General features: G+C 37.5%; 1 long non-coding RNA gene across 1 annotated transcript in view; it reads left to right on the top strand.

Moving 5' to 3' along the window:
* The window catches only part of LOC142142903 (uncharacterized), a 123,342-nt gene extending 104,337 nt beyond the window's left edge, over positions 1-19,005 (top strand). The window contains exons 2-3 of the long non-coding RNA XR_012689386.1: positions 11,919-12,085; positions 18,401-19,005. This is a non-coding gene — a long non-coding RNA (uncharacterized LOC142142903). The remainder of the gene's footprint in view (positions 1-11,918; positions 12,086-18,400) is intronic.
* The last annotated feature ends 523 nt before the right edge of the window (positions 19,006-19,528 follow it).

Genomic DNA, 19,528 nt, shown 5'->3' with positions numbered 1-19,528 from the left:
TGGTTCTGGTTTTGTTCAAACCAGAACCAAAACCAAACCAGAACCTCATTTATTTTAGTTTTGGTTTTGGATCTGGGAATTTATTAAAATTTGTGCAAAGTAACTAAAATTCTACATTAATATTTATAGCATTAACATACATTTACATTTATTTACAGTGTATCCCATAGATTGTAAGCTTACGAGCAGGGTCCTCTTAGCTCTCTGTATATATTACCCAGTATTGTTTTATTAAAGTTTTCCCAATTGTAAAGCACTACGGAATTTGCTGGCCCTATATAAATAAATATTGATGATGATGATGATGAGTGCCGGCTGGCTGAAATTAGTGATAGAGCAGCGGCACAAATACATGTGAGTTTGATAAAAGATTTAATCCCTATGAAACATAGTGGCAGAGCAATGTGCATAAAGTCAGTCAGTCTCTCTGATGTCTCCATTTCTCCCCTTCCTCTATCCGACCACCATCTTCTCTCTTTCTCTCTCTCCTCCTCTCCCGATCCCCTCCCCATGCCCAATCCTACTCTGTCCAGGAGTAACCTTGATGCTCTTGATCCGGCTACTCTGTCCTCTATTCTTGATACTCTCCTTTCTTCCCTTTCCTCCCAGGCCTGCCCCAACCTAGCAGTCTCCTCTACAACCACACCCTCACCTCCGCTTTTGATGCGGTCGCCCCGTCCACTTTGTCAACCCCCGCCGCTCCAAACCCCAACCCTGGAACTCCAAATTTACCCGCTTCCTCCAAAAGTGCTCCCATACGGCTGAACGACACTGGAGAAAATCCCGCTCCCTGGCTGATTTTCTCCATGTTAAGTTCATCTTCTCTTCCGATAGCTCCGCCCTCTCTCTCGCCAAACAATTTTCTTTAAATCCCTCATCTCCTCCCACTCCTCTAACCCCTGCAGCCACCTTCAACACTCTCCTGCCCCCCCTCCCCCTCTCCCCTCTTCCTTGACTGCCACTGACTTTGCCTCCTTATTCTCCTCTAAAATCGAGGCCATCCGACTCGAAATCTCCTCCTCCCCACTCTTGCCCGCCCCCCCACTCTACCTTCCTCTCCTTCGAGCCACCAACCCCTATTCTCCTTCCGCACCACTACAGGTGAAGAAGTCCACTCTCTCATTTCATCCTCCCCCCCATCTACCTGTCCCCTGGATCCCATCCCTTCACACCTCCTTCGCTCCCTTTCCCCCAGCTCCTGCTCCCAACTCTATCACCTCTTTAAACTGTCCCTCTCCATCGGCATCTTCCCCTCCTCCTTTAAACATGCTCTTGTATCACCCATTCTCAAGAAACCTAATCTTGACCCCACTTCTCTCTCCAACTATCGCCTCATTTCTTTTCTACCCTTTGCCTCCAAAATACTTGAGAGGCTCGTCTGCAACTACCTCTCCACTTCTCTCTCTGAACACTCCCTCCTTGATCCTCTCCAGTCTGGCTTCCGCCCCTCCACTCCACTGAAACTGCCCTGGCTAAAGTTACCAACGATCTCCTCTCTGCTAAAGCTAGGAGCCACTTCTCCCTTCTCATTCACTTGGATCTCTCAGCAGCCTTTGACACCATGACCACCCGCTCCTGCTCCACACTCTTCAGTCCTTTGGCCTCTCCGGCTCCATCCTGTCCTGGTTCACCTCTTACCTTGCTGACCGTTCCTTCTCTGTCACCACCTCTGGGTCTCTCTTCCCCCTTCCAACCTTCCAGTTGGGTTCTCTCAGGGCTCTGTTCTCGGACCCTTACTCTTCTCTCTTTACACCTCTTCCCTGGGTGAACTCATCAGCTCCTTTGGTCTCAAGTACCACCTTTATACTAACGTCACCCAACTCTACCTATCATCTGCTGATCTCTCTGCCTCCCTCCTCTTTAGGGTGTCTGCCTGCCTCTCTGCCATCTCCTCCTGGATGTCCTCTAGATTTCTCAAACTTAATCTTGCTAAAAACTAGCTCATTATCTTTCCTCCCGCTCAATCCCCCTCCCCTTTCCGACCTTTCTATCACTGTCCACAACTCCTCTATTTCCCCTGTTCCCCAACTTTGCTGCCTCAGTGTCATACTTGACTCCTCTCTCTCCTTTGCCCCTCACATTCTCTCTCTTGCCAAATCCTGCCGCTTCCAGCTGCGCAACAATGCGCGCATTTGGCCCTTCCTCTCCCAAGATGCCACTAAAGCTCTCATCCACTCTCTTATTACCTCCTGCTTGGACTACTGCAACCTTCTCCTTACTGGCCTCCCTGCTCCCAACTCGCTCCTCTTTGCTCCGTACTCAATGCAGCCACTCGGCTCATCTTCCTTTCTCGCCACTCCTCTTCTGTCTCCCTCCCTCTACCAAGCCCTTCACTGGCTTCCCATTCCCTACAGAATCCTGTTCAAGCTCCTCACACTTACATTCAAGGCCCTCTCCAACTCCACTACTCCTTACATCTCCAATCTCATCTCTATTCACGCTCCATCCGGCCCTCTCCGATCGGCCAATGACCGTCGCCTCTCTTCCCCCCTGGTTACCTCCTCCCATGCTCGTATCCAAGACTTCTCCCGGGCTGCCCTCCTCCACTGGAACCAGCTCCCCCGCTCCATCAGTACATCCCCCAATTTGTCCAGCTTTAAACGGACTTTAAAAACCCACCTTTACTTATAAGCCTTCCAGTCTCCCACTTAACTTTCCTCCTTGGCGTTCTCCTCTCCCCCCTCTTCCCCCTTCCCCATCTCAGCCTCCGTTCTCCCCCTTTCCTCCTTCCGCCCTTGTGTCTCTGTCCGTCCAACCCTCCACTTAGATTGTACGCTCCTTCGAGCAGGGCCACCTCTCCTCCTGTTCTCCACCACTTATATCTCTGTTCTCCAGCTACTTAGCCTCTTCCTTAAGGGTCCTTCTGCCCTTCGTACCATTTATTTATGTAGCACCAACATATTCCGTAGTGCTTTACAATTGGGAAATTGGGTTTATGAACAAATGTTATTGAATTTTTAGTTATATATGATAATGTAAGAAGCACTTTATGGAGATCTAAGGTTCAGGTTACAGGAGACATATCATGTTTGATAGGCAGTCTTATAGCTGTCTTCCCTATTGTTGGCCTTTTCTTGATGAGAAAAGGCCAACTCTTAAAATATAAAAATGAAGAAGAACAAGAAGTATTTGAAGCAGTATTTGTTACTAAATTCTGCAGTAATCACATGGTTAAGGATATAATTGAAAGAAATTGACATGTTTTATTATACGATGAAGACCTCAAACCCATTATTCCATCTAAAGCTATGATAGTATTCAAGAAAGCCAATAATCTTAGGAATATACTCAACTAGAGCACCCTACCAATACAAAAACAGAGTGTTTCGGTCACGTCTCTGGGATTTTTTACTGTACTGAATATCTATGTTGCAGAAACTACAAAATGGAATCAACTACTCCCATTTTGACTTATAAATCAAAAACTACCAAAGAAGAATACAAAATTAAAGAAAGAATTAATTGTAATTCAAAAGGAATTATATATCTCTTGGAATGCCAGTGTGGCTTCCAGTATGTGGATCGCACCAAAAGAAAATTAAAAATTAGGATAATGGAACACATCCGGAATACTAAGAGAGGAATAACTACGCATAGTGTGTCTAACTATTTCTTAATGAAGCACAATAGAGAACCCACATGCTAGAAATTTTTAGGCATAAAATATGTAGCGAAATTTTTTTATCCATTATGTCAAAATTGGAAACGGAATACATTTACACACTTAAAACTCTGGCTCCATCAGGACTTAATCTGGAATTAGATTTATGGCCATTTTTAAAGTGTATACCCCATTTTAGCTAAACATTGTATTATTTGTATTTTTTTTTATTTTTTATTTTATTTTGTTTATTTTTATATACTATCCTACAATGCACATACATTCTTTGCACATGTACTTGTTATGCAGTATTTTATTCATTTAGCATTATATCTAATGCAATTTTACTTACTTTTAAATATAAGAACAATTGTTAATAAAGTTATTTGAGGAATGTGATTATAAAAGGAAATAGGAGGAACTCTATAACTATCCTTGATAAAGTCCAACAGGATGAAACACGTTAAATTGAGACTTTCGAGACTATATGGAAGTTTTATTGGAAGTTTTTTGACTCACTTAGGCTTCTGTACAAAGAAAGTACTGTGTGCTCCACCTGGGTTCCAGGAGTCTGCGAAAGGAGGAAAACATTGCGACTGTTAGTTCAGTCGGTATTGGACTTTCCTACCATTCCCTAAAGTAACGAATCAGGGAGAACTAGGAGGATGTAGAGCGGCAATCAGGGAAAGAGTAGGGTAAGAAAACTGACTGCTATTTCCGCTGATAAGTGAGTCCATCTATATAAATCATTTGAAAGAGCTATAACATTCATTTGTTTACTCTTTGTTCCGTATGTGTGCATTTATCATCAGTATCCTGTGCACTGCACTCTATTTTGCAATTTATTTATTTTGTAAGCAGCAAGTATACTTAGGTGCAGTGCTATTTACCTTTATTTTTACATTCTATTTTAAAAGCAAGAAACCTATTTTTTTGGTGTTTACACCTGTTTTTTGACCGCTTACTAAAAATGTAACTGATACTGCCCCTCACAAAATTACATCCACCTTGAAACACTTTGTATTTTAAAAGCTAGAAATATATTAATTGTGCAAATACTGAAAGAACATTCTGTTTTTTCCCCCACTAAATAGTTGAAATGTCACACTCACTAATACTATCTATCACAAAATTGCTTTCAGTTTCACACACTTTGGATTTTAAAAGGAAGAAATCTATTTGTTTTTTGGAGTGTGCTGTCCACAGTCATACAGCACCCTGTTTTTTCTCCATTAAAAAGTCCATAGGGTAAATGTATCAAAGTGCGATTTTGCAACTCCAGCGATTTTCTCGGGAGAGTTGAAACTCGCCGATGTATGAAGCTGAGATTTCATGCAAAATCGCCAGAGTTGTGCTTCTGTCAAAATCGCTATTTGCAAAATCGCCAGAGATTAAACTCCCGACTGTTTTCCACTGCAGCTATACAGCTCTCAAATGTATGAAGCTGCGAGTTAGCAAACTCAGGAGAGTTTGCTTCAAAACACGCCAGATACAACACGCTGCTTGATAGCAGCATGTTGTATAAACACATCACTGTTACAGTGCCCTGGCAGTGTTAAAACTGTAAAGAATAGATAAAAGTTGAAAAAAAAAAAGCGTGAGGTCCCCCCGCTATTCATGCTTAACCCTAGTGCTGCCTGACTAGTTCTGGTCCCGTGAAAATCGGGGGAAAATTTTGCGTGGGGTCCCCCCGATTTTCACTTTACCAGCACTAGGCAAACCAGCCAGGGTTGGTGGCACTATAGCAGTGGGACACACGGCAGGGGTCCCCCTGCCATAATGACTAACCAACCCTAGACTGTTCAGCGCTGGGCTGGATTCCCTAGGGAGTGGGGTCCGCCGAAAAAAAACGAGCGGGCCCCCCCCCCCTAGAAAGAACCAGCCCAGTGCTGATAGCACTGGGGCTCTTCCTACTACCCCTGGGCTGTGGTTAATAAGGTAATACGGCGATAAAAAATGAAAAAAACAAATGAACACCATTTTGTTTTGTGGAACTACAAGTCCCAGCCAGCCAGGTTGCCAAAAACAGTGTGGCCATGCTGCTGCTTGTATATCTACAAGCACCAGCATATCCACGGCAGCCAGGGCATGTTGGCACTTGGAGAACCACAAGTGCCAACATGCCCTGACATCCCTGGCTTGCTGGGACCTGTAGTTCCACAAAAAAAATGTTAAATAAACAACAGCACCCTAGTAAACACCACATCTATTTATTAAAAATAAAAAACCCACAATAAATACACTAACCACCCTCATTTAAATCACATCTATTTATTAAAAATAAAAACACCGCAAATACTCACCAAAGATGTCTTCTTTCTAATCCAAAAGCTCCGTGCTTGCCCCAGTCCCATAATATTTATACTTCCAAAAGTTTTGGCTTGCCCCAGTCCCAGCAAAATTATACTTCCATAATGGCTTGAATAATATCTTCTTCACTTCGCCCAGAAGGGGCCCCTTGTTGATTGAAGTCTTCTTTGCTTCGGCCAGGGGAGCCCCATATTTGTAAGATCCCGACACTGTCATGTTGATTGAAGAAAAATAAAAAAACTGTGGAGCCGCCGCTAACACCTCCTACTAGGTAGGAGGTCCGGTACGCAATGAACTTACGTTAATTGCGTAAGCTATAACTACTGTATTATGTGATTTTCCCACGCTAGTGGGGGAATCACCTAATACAGTAAATAGAGTTTACGCAAGTAACGTAGCTCATTGCGCATGCGCAACGCTACTTGTGTAAGCTGTATTTACTGTATTACAGCTTACAACTATTGCTTGCTATATAAATTGCCTCTTTCACCCTGTCTAACTCTCTTCAAGTGATTTTCTGAGTACATAACTGCAGTCACCCTCCTTCTGACATGCTCTCTCTTCTAAAATGGCAGATGAGAAAAGGAAAGAGGGCTATGTGTATAGAATATATTGATCCAAAACTCGCGAGATTCAACATTTTACCGGAAATTAATTTTTGCCTTGTTTTCACATCCGAATTTGGTGAGAGAAACCGAGTCATGTTTCAGGTCGACTTGGAATCCCAAAACTTGAATCTGTTGGATTTCACAGAACCCGAACCGATTAACTCTAATAATAATAATATTAGTACTGCTTGTATAGAGGTATCTGATTAAATAACATGGCTTTTTTTCAGTTAGCTTTAGTGATCTAATAGGGATTAATAGATGACTAGGAAATGGGCAGGACATCAGAGCTTAAGCCAAAAGTAACCATTTCTATTGGCTCAAACATAATGTGGGTACTGTACTTTTACTGGGTGTAAATTTGTATTCTTAGCATTGTTCCGTATTTTTTATTTTCTTTCTCTTTTAGTTGCATGTTTTTAGTTGCATAGCTGTCATCATATGTGGTAAAAAAAAAACCTTCCATATAAAATATTAGATCAAATCTTTCCTCTAAACCATCCATATTAATGTATTGATGTCTTTTCTTCCATGTTTTAGTATGTAGTCCACATATAATTTCAGTAGTCTTTTTTTTTTATTTGTTTCTATTGTATTTATATATTTTGTGTTTGCACTAACTTAGGTGCAATCTTGAAGAATGCAGAATATCATGTGCCTTGATAGGCAGGTTTAAGCTTACTGAAAATTAATTTTCTGAATTATTGTTGAGTCATTGATTACAATGAACCAATTTATTTATTTATTGCTTTAACAAGCTTATCTTGAATCAAAGCTTATTGCTGATTGGCTGTTACGACTACTGCCCTGGGCAAATTTGAACTTAATAAATAAACTTCTAAACGGTAAATGTATTGTTATAAATCTGTGGTTTCACTGCTAAACTTCAATTGCCCTTTGGGGTTATCTGGAGTTATAAGGCCAATAAATTTAAGTAAGAATCATAGGTCACTATTAATATGACATTGTAGTCAGTGTCAATAATCAAGTATTCGAGCAGTCATTTTTAAGCTTTGTTATCTCTTAGTAAGTAAATATCACGTACGGATGCTCAGTGTAACACACCTTAAATATAAAAGTATTCTATCTTTTACAAAATGCTTTTATCAATTAAAGTACAATTTGTTTAAGGACACTTATACCTCAAGAAAAAAATGTTTAATACAGCGACAACAAATGATTTTTTTTCCACTAGCAATGACTAGACTGTTAATCAAATTCTTTACAAACAACAATGCTAGTATTGCATATAAATTAAAAGAAGAGGAATTCTCTCATAGCTTCTCAGGTCTTTTTGTTCAGGTAGTATGTATCCATATCCTCATGGGTAATGCTCTTAAAGGTCAAATGGATGTCAATTAATTAATCGCTTGGTCCCTGAGCTCTAATCCGGTCTCTGAGCTGCACCAATACACTGAAATGTGTCTATTAAGGAAACAGAACTCTTTGTACATGCTGTAGGTACTTTTCAATTTTAGTTTACTTTTACCAGCAAAATTGACCTGGTCATTGTAGTGTGATTATTAAATAAATATGTTAGTTATGTGTAATGGATATATGTATATAGAACACAATAACAGTCTATACAGTCAATTCATCTTCTAACTTTTTGATGACCATTCCATTTGCTACCCCTTTTGTTTAATACATCTCAACTCATACAGAAAAGAGAATAAACATATACTTAGAAATACTTTCAACATGTAGAGCAAAAAAGTGGTGCTTTCTACTTTTTCAGTCTTGAATAATTGGGAACTTTAAGGGATTAAGCTTCAAAACTTGCAACTGCTGTCAGTGATCACCAGTGTAGATGCAGATCATCATCAAAAGTTACCCCCATATTGTAAGTGTCACAGAGAAAGTGGGAAACATCTTGCTGAATTTGGCAAGCCTCTTGGAACCACTTTGTAGCAGAGAATTAACCTTCTACACATTTGGGTCACTTAATTGATGTTTCATGCAGCTGTCCAACATTCAACTTGAGGTGATGCTCTGTCAAGCTGTGCAGTATGAATTTGTCCAAGCAAATTGAGGTGGATAGCCTCTTCCCCAACTTTAGAAGTGCCATGGCATGAGCTGGCAGAAAGAGCATGAGTGGGGCTATGTGATCCAGACACATAGCATTGGTTAGGTGGTCAGAAGGTTTGAATGTAGAAATAGAATGAATATACATTTTGGGTAACTGTGTAGAGGGAAGGTCATCAGGTAGCTTAGCTTTTGACAGTTAAGGAGATGGAGCATAAAGCCCTAATAAATACTTTTTCTCATTGCAGTCTGGCTGGACCAGTATGGCAATATGTGACACTCAAATTAATGCATCATACTCCGATTTTGTTGTAGATTTTAAGCTTACGAGAAGAGATGCCTTATCTTTTTATCTCTTTATTAATATACACTCTTGTTTTTTTTTATTGTGTTTGTTTCTTGTTGTAAAGCACTGCAGAGTATGCAGGCCCTATATTAATAAAAAATGTGAGGCCATAAAAATATTAAACAAAAAATGTATTAATTTATTTTAGCAAGACAATTTTATTACTTTTTAAATAGCCAAAAAACACACACATATAGCAGCACTGGAGTGTGCTAGATACATAGGTGACTAAAATAAAAATCAATAAAAAAAAGCCATGGCAGGATACATATAAATCAGTCAAACCAGAGATAATATAGTACATAATTTAATAAATCAATGTTAAGAAATGCATACATTTCTATATTACAACATATAGACCACAAAACTCGAATCACAATTTATGATTTGTCTTATTGGAAATATATCTTTGGAAATTGTGGAAACAATTTCTTTACTTTTATGTGCTACACACATTTTTATTGCATCTATAGCAACACAATGGCTTTGGTGGAAGCCAGCTAAAAGCATTAGTTATTTGTATCTTGCTCCATATAAAGTGGCTAGATGCCTAAAAGCTCTTAAGATTTCTGTTCCTACGGAAAACAGCTCTGTTTATCACCTAATAGAGGTTCTAGTACTACATCCTGTTTCAATATTTCATTTTTTTTTAATATACATTGATTTTGTGTTATATTTAAATATAAATACGGGTAAGTCTTCCTCTTTATTGCTCCTATTTGGAGGTTCAATCCCTATTTGATCATCCTGACATTTTGGTTTAAGTAATATTGACCTGTCCCTTTTAAGAACAGATTGTGTGATTATCCTAGTATATGGAGTATATCAGGTGTATTTGACTTATAATAACATTATAGTCTGTCACACAAAAACTTTACAATCTTAATCTATGCAACTTGTGTCCTAGTGATTTTATTCCCATGCTTTTTATATATTGGCTGTGATGTGTATGCATTTCTTAACATTGATTTATTTAATTATGTACTATATTATCTCTGCTTTGACTGATTTATATGTATCCGGCTTTGGCTTTTTTTGATTGATTTTTATTTTAGTCACCTACTTATCTATCACACTCCAGCATTGCTATATGTGTGTGTTTTTTGGTTGTTTATTAGAAGGGATTAGCAATTAACCCCTTCCTGCAGCTGCGTTGCGTGAATTCTAAGTGTGGTGTAGCTCGGTGCAAGATTTTTTTCTTTTTTCAATACTTTTTAAATGGCAAGAATATTTTAAGAATCAAATAATTACTTCAAACAAGTACCTATAAAGACGCCTTTCTGCATGTAAAATGTGAGTATTGCAGTTTAATATGGAAATCCTATGTCATGTATTTACCTTCTGTCAAATTTCTGTAAAATGATGTTGCATTGTGGGGTGGGGGTGTTAAAATGTAGTCATTAAGTTGTTGTATTAAAATAAAGCTGTCCATCTATAGCACCAGGGCCGGATTTACATCACTGGAGCCTACATGACACAACTTAGTTACACAAAATCTGTGTTTCAGGTTCTGTAACAGTTCAGAATATAGTGAGTGACACTTTCCTTTACAGCTTTTCTTCTGTTCAGTTATATCATGTTTAATTTCATTTCTATGGGGTTGCTGTGAAACAGAAGGCTGAGCAGTGTTTATAAAAGTAACAAGGGGTGAGGTACAGGACAAATGGATTTCCTATATGCATGTGTATGCATATCTCGGATTCACATATATATGCATATTTTCCTAATCTCCCAAATACTACTGAGTTTTGTGACTGAATTAAACCAACATCAGCATAAAAAAAATGTTCTTTCTGAATAAAAAAGGGAAAACAGCATAGGTAAGAGAACCAACTGGTTATATGCATCAAGTAAGTGTAAGCTTTCACCCCGAGTTAAACAAGCATATCATCATCATCATCATCAACATTTATTTTTATAGCGCCAGCAGATTCTGTAGTGCTTTAAAAATGGAAACAATAGTATTAAAACAATACTGGGTAATACAGACAGACAGAGAGGTAAGAAGGCCCTGTTCGCAAGCTTACAATCTATGGAACAATGGTTTGATACACAAGGGTAAGTGCTACATCACATTGAATATTTGTCCAGCTAGAATGCAAAGGTTACAAAGTATTTAGTGGGCTGTATACTTAGTCACACAACTATGTTGGTCAGAGGTTTGTTGTCTTGCGTTAGCTGTGTAGAGGGTGGTAATAGGGTAACCTAGGGAGATTAAGAGGGTGGTAGAGGAATATTATAAGCTTGTCTGAAGAGGTGGGTTTTCAGAGAACGCTTGAAGGTTTGAAGACTAGAGGAAAGTCTTGTGTTCCGAGGAAGTAAATGCCACATAGTGGGTGTAGCCACTACGGGAGTAAGTGATGAGAGTAAGTGATGAGAGTGGAAGAGAGACGCAGATCTTGTGCAGAATGGAGGTATCGAGTTGGGAGATATTTTGAGACAAGTGAAGAGATGTATGTCGGTGCTATCTATTTGATGGCCTTGTATGTTACTAGAAGAATTTTATATTGGATTCTTTGAAAAACAGGCAACCAATGTAGAGACTTCCAGAGTGACTCAGCAAAGGAATAACGATTTGTAAGGAATATCAATCCAGCCGCTGTGTGCAAAATAGATTGTAGTGGCTCGAGTCTGATTTTGGGAAGACCAGTAAGAAGGGAATTGCGATAGTCAATGCAGGAGATGATAAGTACATTAATTAAAGATTTTGCAGTGTTTTGAGTGAGATATGTACGTATTCTGGAAATGGTTTTTTTTAGATGTATGCAGCATGATGTAAATATAGAGTTGACGCAGGGAACAAAGGATAGTTGCTAGTCAAGGATTACACCTAGGTAGTGAGCTTGCAGGGTGGAATTTATGGTCATGTTGTCACCAGAAATAGAAATGTCAGGCAGAAAGCTTTTATTCTTGGGTGAGAATATTATTAATTCTGATTTTGAAAGAGTGAGTTTGAGTTAGCGAGAGGACATCCAAGATGAAATGGTAGAAAGACAGTCAGTTACTCCACCCTCTCTTCTTCCAACAGGGAAAACAACCCGGAAACAAAAGTCAACCTACACCACCGACACAGTTGCACCACGGCAGAAACCGAACAAAATTAAGAATCTAGAGGAACGGGAACACCTGAAACACCCATAAAGGCAGCAACCAAGTCAACAATAAAGCAACACTTTTCAAGTGCAGACTTCGAAGGTGAGCCCTCCCCTACTCTGTCAACACAAATAACCCATCCCTGTTATGATATTGTAAAAATGTAAATCTTGAAGGTGGTACCATTAGATGTGACGTTCATAGTAAGACAAAATATTACACCTTAGAACACAATAAATCAATTATTTTCTAAAATCAGTATGACTGGCAGCATTTGAATACTTATATTCTTTTCTTGACATGTAAGTTACTAATCTTTTAAAAGAACAGCAGGCACAAAAGCAATTAAGAATAAAAGGTTATAACCCTGAATAATTTCTACATAAAGGTATAACAAAGGTAAACATTGAAATATTAACTGATGCTTTGCCCTTTAGCTTCCAAATGCAAATCATTTTATTTCTGTTTAAGATAAGCAAATTACTAAAAATACTAGCATTGTGTCAGTGTTAATGGAACTGTATGTTATGTTCTACCTTAATGTATAACCTGGACAACGAATGATACAGGCATGTTTAATGTTATCAGAGAACATTTTGTTGTTATTTTTTCCACATTTTGAAACCAAGAACCATATTTAACAGTGGTATTAGTGACATTTTCAGCTGTTCAGAGCCGCACTGTTGAATCCTCAGTCAATGACTATACCAGGTTTTCCCAATATTATTATTTTTTAACAAGTACATCTGTGCAAGGGTAAATGTTTTCCAAATGCTCCCTAAATTATGTGTGTTTATATGAAATGACTGTTTGAGTTCTATAGTGGATATTTATTAATAATGAGTATAAGTAAAAATATGCAGTACCACATAACAAGCAATCAGTTTTAATGATCTAAGGCAACTTATACATTAAAAGCAAATGTCTGGTTAGTTACTATAGGTTACTGTATACGTGCAGTTTTGCACTGTTGTTAGCAAAATCTCTCTCTTGCAACAGTAGTAGCTTATGGTCAGTCAGCTGCTTCAATTCAGAGACATTAATGTTAAAGCTCCTTTAATGTTTTCTACCATGTTAGCCACTGACACATGTGGGTCGAGTTGTTGGCTATTTGATTAGCACTATACTTGTGTGTGTATAAATATAGGATCTTTCAGGTTATACTTTATACCATGCCTTCATACGAGACCTATGAAATCTTGAAAGCTTGTAACTAAAATGCAAAATTATGTCTGCACGCGAGTGTGTATGTTAAATTGCATAAATTTTTTTGGACATGACTAAACGGTGTACTGGGTTACAATGGACAGCAAAGGAAAAATATCATTATAAGAATTTGTCACTCTAAAGTTCAAGTTTTTTAAAATAAATTCCAGGAAAGATACAATAGACTGTTAAACAATGCATACATTATTCCCTGAATAAAGTTGGCATGATATAATTCATACTATCCTCGCTTCTCCAAATTTCTAACATTGATACATTCCCAGAAATCTGAGCAAGTAGATTGTATACTGTTTATATTTTGTTTTAAAATGTGTTTTTCGTCATTAGGGAATTGTAATAACAATTAAGGTTATGCAACTTCACTCATTAAAAAAACACAATTTAATTTATGTGCTAAGTACAATCAATCTTAAGTGACACGGCAACAGAATGGTAAGAATAGTACAGCTTATTGGGAACATTATAGGTCCTTGAAACTGTCTTTTACACAATGTGTCATTTTTACATTTCTGCATAGTTGCAAATAAGCAGCCTTGCTACAAAATAGTTTTAGTGTGAGATAGATAAAGAAAATGCTGAATACAGTACTATTCTCACATCCTTAAATGAACATTTTCATTGAAGCATATGTTATAATTGCGGCTCTTTACACTTAGATAGATGTTTGGTGGAGTTCATGTGTAAGTTCAGTATAGTAGATGTGTGGAGATACAAGTCATCCTTTACACCTTAGAGATGCATCTGACATGGTTCAAGGTTCCGAGTTGATGACAGACACATGTTTGCGCTGGACGTATCTATACCCTATATTTACATTTTCATATATTGTGAAATATGTGCAATTCAAAGTACAGCTTTAGAAGGATACGTATACAGATATTTGAGTTTATGTAAAAGTCACATTTTTATGCCTAGCTCACAAAGGTGGACATGTCTTTCAAAAATGCATAGAATGATCATTTTAGATAAAGAAATACAAGAAACAGTGAAGAGAGTATTTAAACATTTTAATTTTGTGCTTGGCTTTGTCTTTAATTACACCCAGAAAGTCCAAACCCCAGCCACCACACAAATGACCCATATAGCTAAAGGAATTAAATGACTGCTTTATTTATTTCATGTTTTCAAGTGATCACCATGTATTCAATCTGATTGGATGAATAGCTGCAATAAGTCGTAAGCCTCAATTTAGAAATTAATTCAAGCTGTGCAAGTCACTAATTGTATTTGCTCATGTTTATCTATAAATAATAAGCAATGAGAAAATGTGCTGCATCAAGTTAAGTGGATCTTCTCAATTGTTTAGCAACTCGGTTTTGCAGATCACTGAACTTTTAGGTTACTGTAGTCTTTCTTTTGGAATAACATAAAAAATGTATGAGGCATGTTCTGTCATTTTTTTAAGTAAACACCACTACCAAGTCTGTTTCCTTATTTTTATAATTAAAAATAGCTTTTGTAAAACGTAATTTTATGTTTCAGCCTAACTCCTTTGCCTGACTACAAAGCAAACACCCACAATAATGTGATCTAGTTGTTCACTTGTTTTTATACTGACCTGTTGTTTTGTAGAGGAAATTGTACACATGCACTATGTTGTCCAATAAAAGTAATGGCTGCAAAAATTACTTTTTTTCCTAATTGTCTGCAACACAGTTTATCTGCAAATCTAACTGGATCTGATAAAATTTTGATTAATTCTGCTACCTGTTGATCACCTATATAGGCCAATATTAGCATGATTGATGTTTTAAGTCCCATTGTATCTTTGTTTTGTCTATTTATGTGGCCCATCCGCTGCATCTATATTTTGTACACCATGGACATTTTTCTTTATAATTATTTTTTGTCAAAATTCAATATGTGTTAAATAATTGCTCAAAACATTTGACCCTTTGAAAATTTGGAAAAACACGATATGCTCTATTTATGGTGTCAAGAGAGTAAGATAATGTTTTCCTTTGTACAATTACTTTATAGATTAGCTTTACAGTACTAATCTTGGAGTGTTATCTGGTGCTTGTCAGCTTATCCAAACTGGATAAGGCCCATTAGAAATGCTTTCCAAGTAGAAATTGTCTAATTCAATTAAGAAAGAGTAAAGACTTTTTGTTCAATCAATAACTAGGAGCTGGACTGATAAGCAGCAAACTGTGACAGGCATCTCAACTGTAGACAATGGGAGGTTGTCACCTGTCACCAATGCAGTGAACTATGGCTGCTTTTTGTTAGCATTTTTCTAAAAAAGACCCTTCATTGATGATGCAAAGCTGCATACCTTACTAGATACTTATATTTTTCAGTAATGTCCATTATACATACTTTTTTAAATTGTTTTATTAATTTAATAGAATTAATGCAATGTAAGGCATTGTGTATCATTATGTCTGCTGGGGTGTTTCTTCAAGGAATGCCAAATACTTATGTATTTTTATTTTTATTTTTGCTGCTGCCCTACTTTGCAAATGCTTTTTATCTTTCAATCTATTTTTAACTTCAAATTAAATTAAAATTAAATTAAGGCAGAATTTAAATATTTTTATTCTCCTTCTATGATGGTTAAGACACAGATCCTTTCACTACATTCAATATTTGCTTTTATTTACTTGTTACTCTACACAAAGCAACAAAATAAAAAAAACAAAAAAATATATTTTAATTCTGGGGGCATTGCCATGTCTGGACTTGTGTATCATGTAATATGAGTGACCAGGCTAGTGTGATCTTCAACTTTAGTTGCCCCCTTTCCCATGTGTTTACGAGTACTCGGTTGCCCCCCAGTTCTTGTGCAAAATACGAATTGCAGTAGATCCAAACACAAATTACATCCAGTTGTCCAAAAGGTAAATATATAATGATCACAGACAAAACACCAATCATGTCTTTATATATAGGTCTTTATATAGAAAGAGGAGAAGATTTTCATGGACATGGCTAGTGGGTATGCATGATTGGTCTCGAGGTCCATGCTGATTCCAATTAAAATAGTTGACATTAGTGTTTCTGGATAATTTCAATAGAAAGGAAATCAACACATTTGGCATTTTCAAAGTGGTTGGCAATTGTAACTGGACTGTGAAATTATTGACAATTTCTGTTATTTCAATAGTACCAATAAATCTAGAACCCATTTTAGATTATGGAATATTCGCTTTAATGAATATTGGGGCTAGCACAGAGTGGGACGCATGCCAGTTTGTATGAAATCGCTCTGCGCATGCCCAGAAAGTGGGAGTCTATGTAGACTTGCACAATAATGGCACTTACACCTGCCTTCACTTGGTGAGACAGGACAGGGATGTATTCTGTGTGTGTGTGTGTGTGTGTGTGTGTGTGTGTGTGTGTGTTTGTGTGTGTTAGGGAATTTAGATTGTAAGTTCCAATGGGGCAGGAACTGGTGTGAATGGGTTCTCTGTACAGTGCTGCGGAATCAGTGGCGCTATATAAATAAATGGTGATGATGATGATGATGATGATCTAACATTAGCTGAGCACAGTAAAGGTGTGTTTCTACAAATGCAGCTCATAAAGATCATCAGAAACACTCATATATGCCTGTTAGTAAGCATATCTTTTGAGCCTTCTATAGGGCAGGTGCAAATAATCCCTGATGATGAGCTATTGTAAACCAGGCGTATATGCTGCAGATACAAATTAGGATGCATTTCAAAATCTGTACGGCTCTGCATATTTGTGGAAATATGATATATATATGATATATAATGTACTCCCATTTTGCTGCCAACTCAACATCAGTCCCATTAACTCCAATATGATGCTTAAGAACGAAAAAGTGGCATCCGTCCACAATTCTTTTTGTTTCAATAAGGCTGGGTACAAACTACAGGTTTTTCAGCCGACTATTGGGTCAATCTAGTGATAAACAACCATTCGTGCCAATATTGCATCATTAGTGTGTATAGTTGAATGATGAACGACTGTCGTTCCAAAATACCAATCATCATTAATTCTCGTTCCAACCGATTTCCGATCTTGCAGTGTGTAGGAAATTACGACCAATTGATCTACCAACTGCCAATAGTTCCTGAAACAGCGACCCCTTTCTGGGTCTGTATATTTAAATTTATGATGTTGTCTCTACCACGTGGTGTGGTGTCAGAACGTCAGTGAAATGGGGATAATGTGCTTTTAATGGAGAAGCAATAGTTAACCTGTTTTATATTCTCCATATGACATTTATGTGTTCCTGTATGCAAGTGTATCCAACATGTGTTCTTATCACATGTGAAAATACATATTTTCATTAAAGTATTATTTATTTCCTGATGTGACATGTGTCCACCTATTTGATTTTGCATTATTATATGTAACTATTTTTAAAATACATTGGCATAATATTTATATATTTATGTGTATTGATTATACATATTATGGTCATTAAAACTGGTATGTGTATAGAACTTAAAGTAATGGCTGAGTAGGAAGCAATTTATAAAGATGTGTACTGCATATGTCTCCTTGCATAATAAGATAACTGTGTCCATCCTGCCTAGACCAAAAGAACAGAGCTCTGTATTGCATAGATGTGTATTGCATATGTCACCTTAGATAATTTTTCAACTGCTTTCAAAAGACCTAGGACGTGTATTGAACATGTTTATTGGTTTTCCCTTTATTTGAGGTCTATTTTCTTGCAAGTGAACCAAATAAACCACAAAGGTGTTCTCAATAGCATTTATTTTTAAACAATATCCAGTGAAATGGATGTAGAAAACAAAGAAATTGCAGAACTTCTTAATCCAATAACATATTTAATTTTTAAGCTGGCTATTGTATTCTAACATTACTTTCTCATATATTTCAAAGAATTCCAGGTAATTTTTCTCCTCTATTTGTGGAACTTTTACTTAATATAATTGATGTGAGCCCTCAATTCTTTAAATATTTGTTCGGCTTTTCCATCTTCTTGACACAACCTTTTCCTTCATTGGTAGTACTATAAATATTAGTGCGTATTGCATCCTTCTATCCTTTAGAACTTTCGTCAGATATGACGATAGTATCTATATGAAGAAAGAACAAGTATTTAAAGTAATTTTAAAGAAGAAACAGAGCACAACGTCTATTTTACCACAAGGACTACTACCATTTCCTCACCTTGGACACTGATTGAAATCACATGCATCTAATGTTACACTAACTAGTTTACATTCTGTTTTCATTATACAGCCTGCTGTCTTATCTGAAGCCAGATTCTGTGATGTGGCGGAGCAACACGGCACAATATTACATACCCGCCAGTTGATAGTAGACAGCAGGACATCACAAATCTACCCACACAGCCACAAGAGGATCAAAGTCACAGGAGAAAAAAAAAGATGGTCTGTGTTCAAGAGTAAAGTGATGCTGTCACACGAAAGATGATAGAGTCTGCAACCCAAGTGATGTAAAAAAGAAAAGACGGATTTTATCTCCTAGGAGTAATTCTTACAAACAAAATGAAAAATGCAAGTAGAAAAATTCAACAAGATATGAAACGTTTGGTGTATGACATAATTTGTAGGTCAGCAAGGGGGATCTCTCACCAGACACTGCATTAACACAATCCCCGCCCACAGGAGCAAGGACATTTCAGACTGGCCCAATCATATACATGTCGGCCACTACCACTCCACATGCCACTTCCTATCATGGGAAATCAATCTGTTACCATGCCAGCCAACAGGACTTCTCCACCTATGGGTAGCACAAGTATTCTACAGTATACAGGGAGTCCAATCCCCTTTAGAAAACAGTGAACATTTGCATTATGACTAGCTGTGACTCCTGTTCCTTTTTTATTACACAATTTTTATATGGTTTAGGTGTTTATGTAATATGTTTAGTTTCTATTTAATAAAAAAATATTTTTTTAAAATAACACATTATTTATTTTACCAACCTTCATATACTGTCCACGCAGAACTTGAACTATAGCATCACAGGTCTCAGGTATGATTAGACCCAGAGTTTAAGTTGAAATTGCTGTGCTGTTTTTGAGATCAGCCAGTGTCCTTCCTGTGGCCAAAAATCTCAGGGTAGCATCCAGTCTCTGGTCTGCAGATATGGGTCTTCTTAAATAGGTCTCCTCTCTCTGGATGAGAGAGGTGACAAGTTTTCAGCAGTTCTGGGAATGTGGGCTCATTCATCTTTAGGAAATCTTGTCATTCTTACTCTTTAGGGTTGTTGTTTCATATCTCCTGAAGCAGAGGCATATGAGAAAATGAGTCTATCCTCTGGAACCACTCTTTGGTCCAACAGGTCTGATTCATTCTCTTTCTTTCCCCCCGGGTCTGTGCTTACAGTGTTCTTGCCATA

The sequence above is a fragment of the Mixophyes fleayi genome, chromosome 3, assembly GCF_038048845.1.
Source record: "Mixophyes fleayi isolate aMixFle1 chromosome 3, aMixFle1.hap1, whole genome shotgun sequence".
Taxonomy (NCBI): domain Eukaryota; kingdom Metazoa; phylum Chordata; class Amphibia; order Anura; family Limnodynastidae; genus Mixophyes; species Mixophyes fleayi.
Note: the sequence above shows the minus strand (reverse complement) of the source record. Positions and strands in the feature narration are given on the sequence as shown.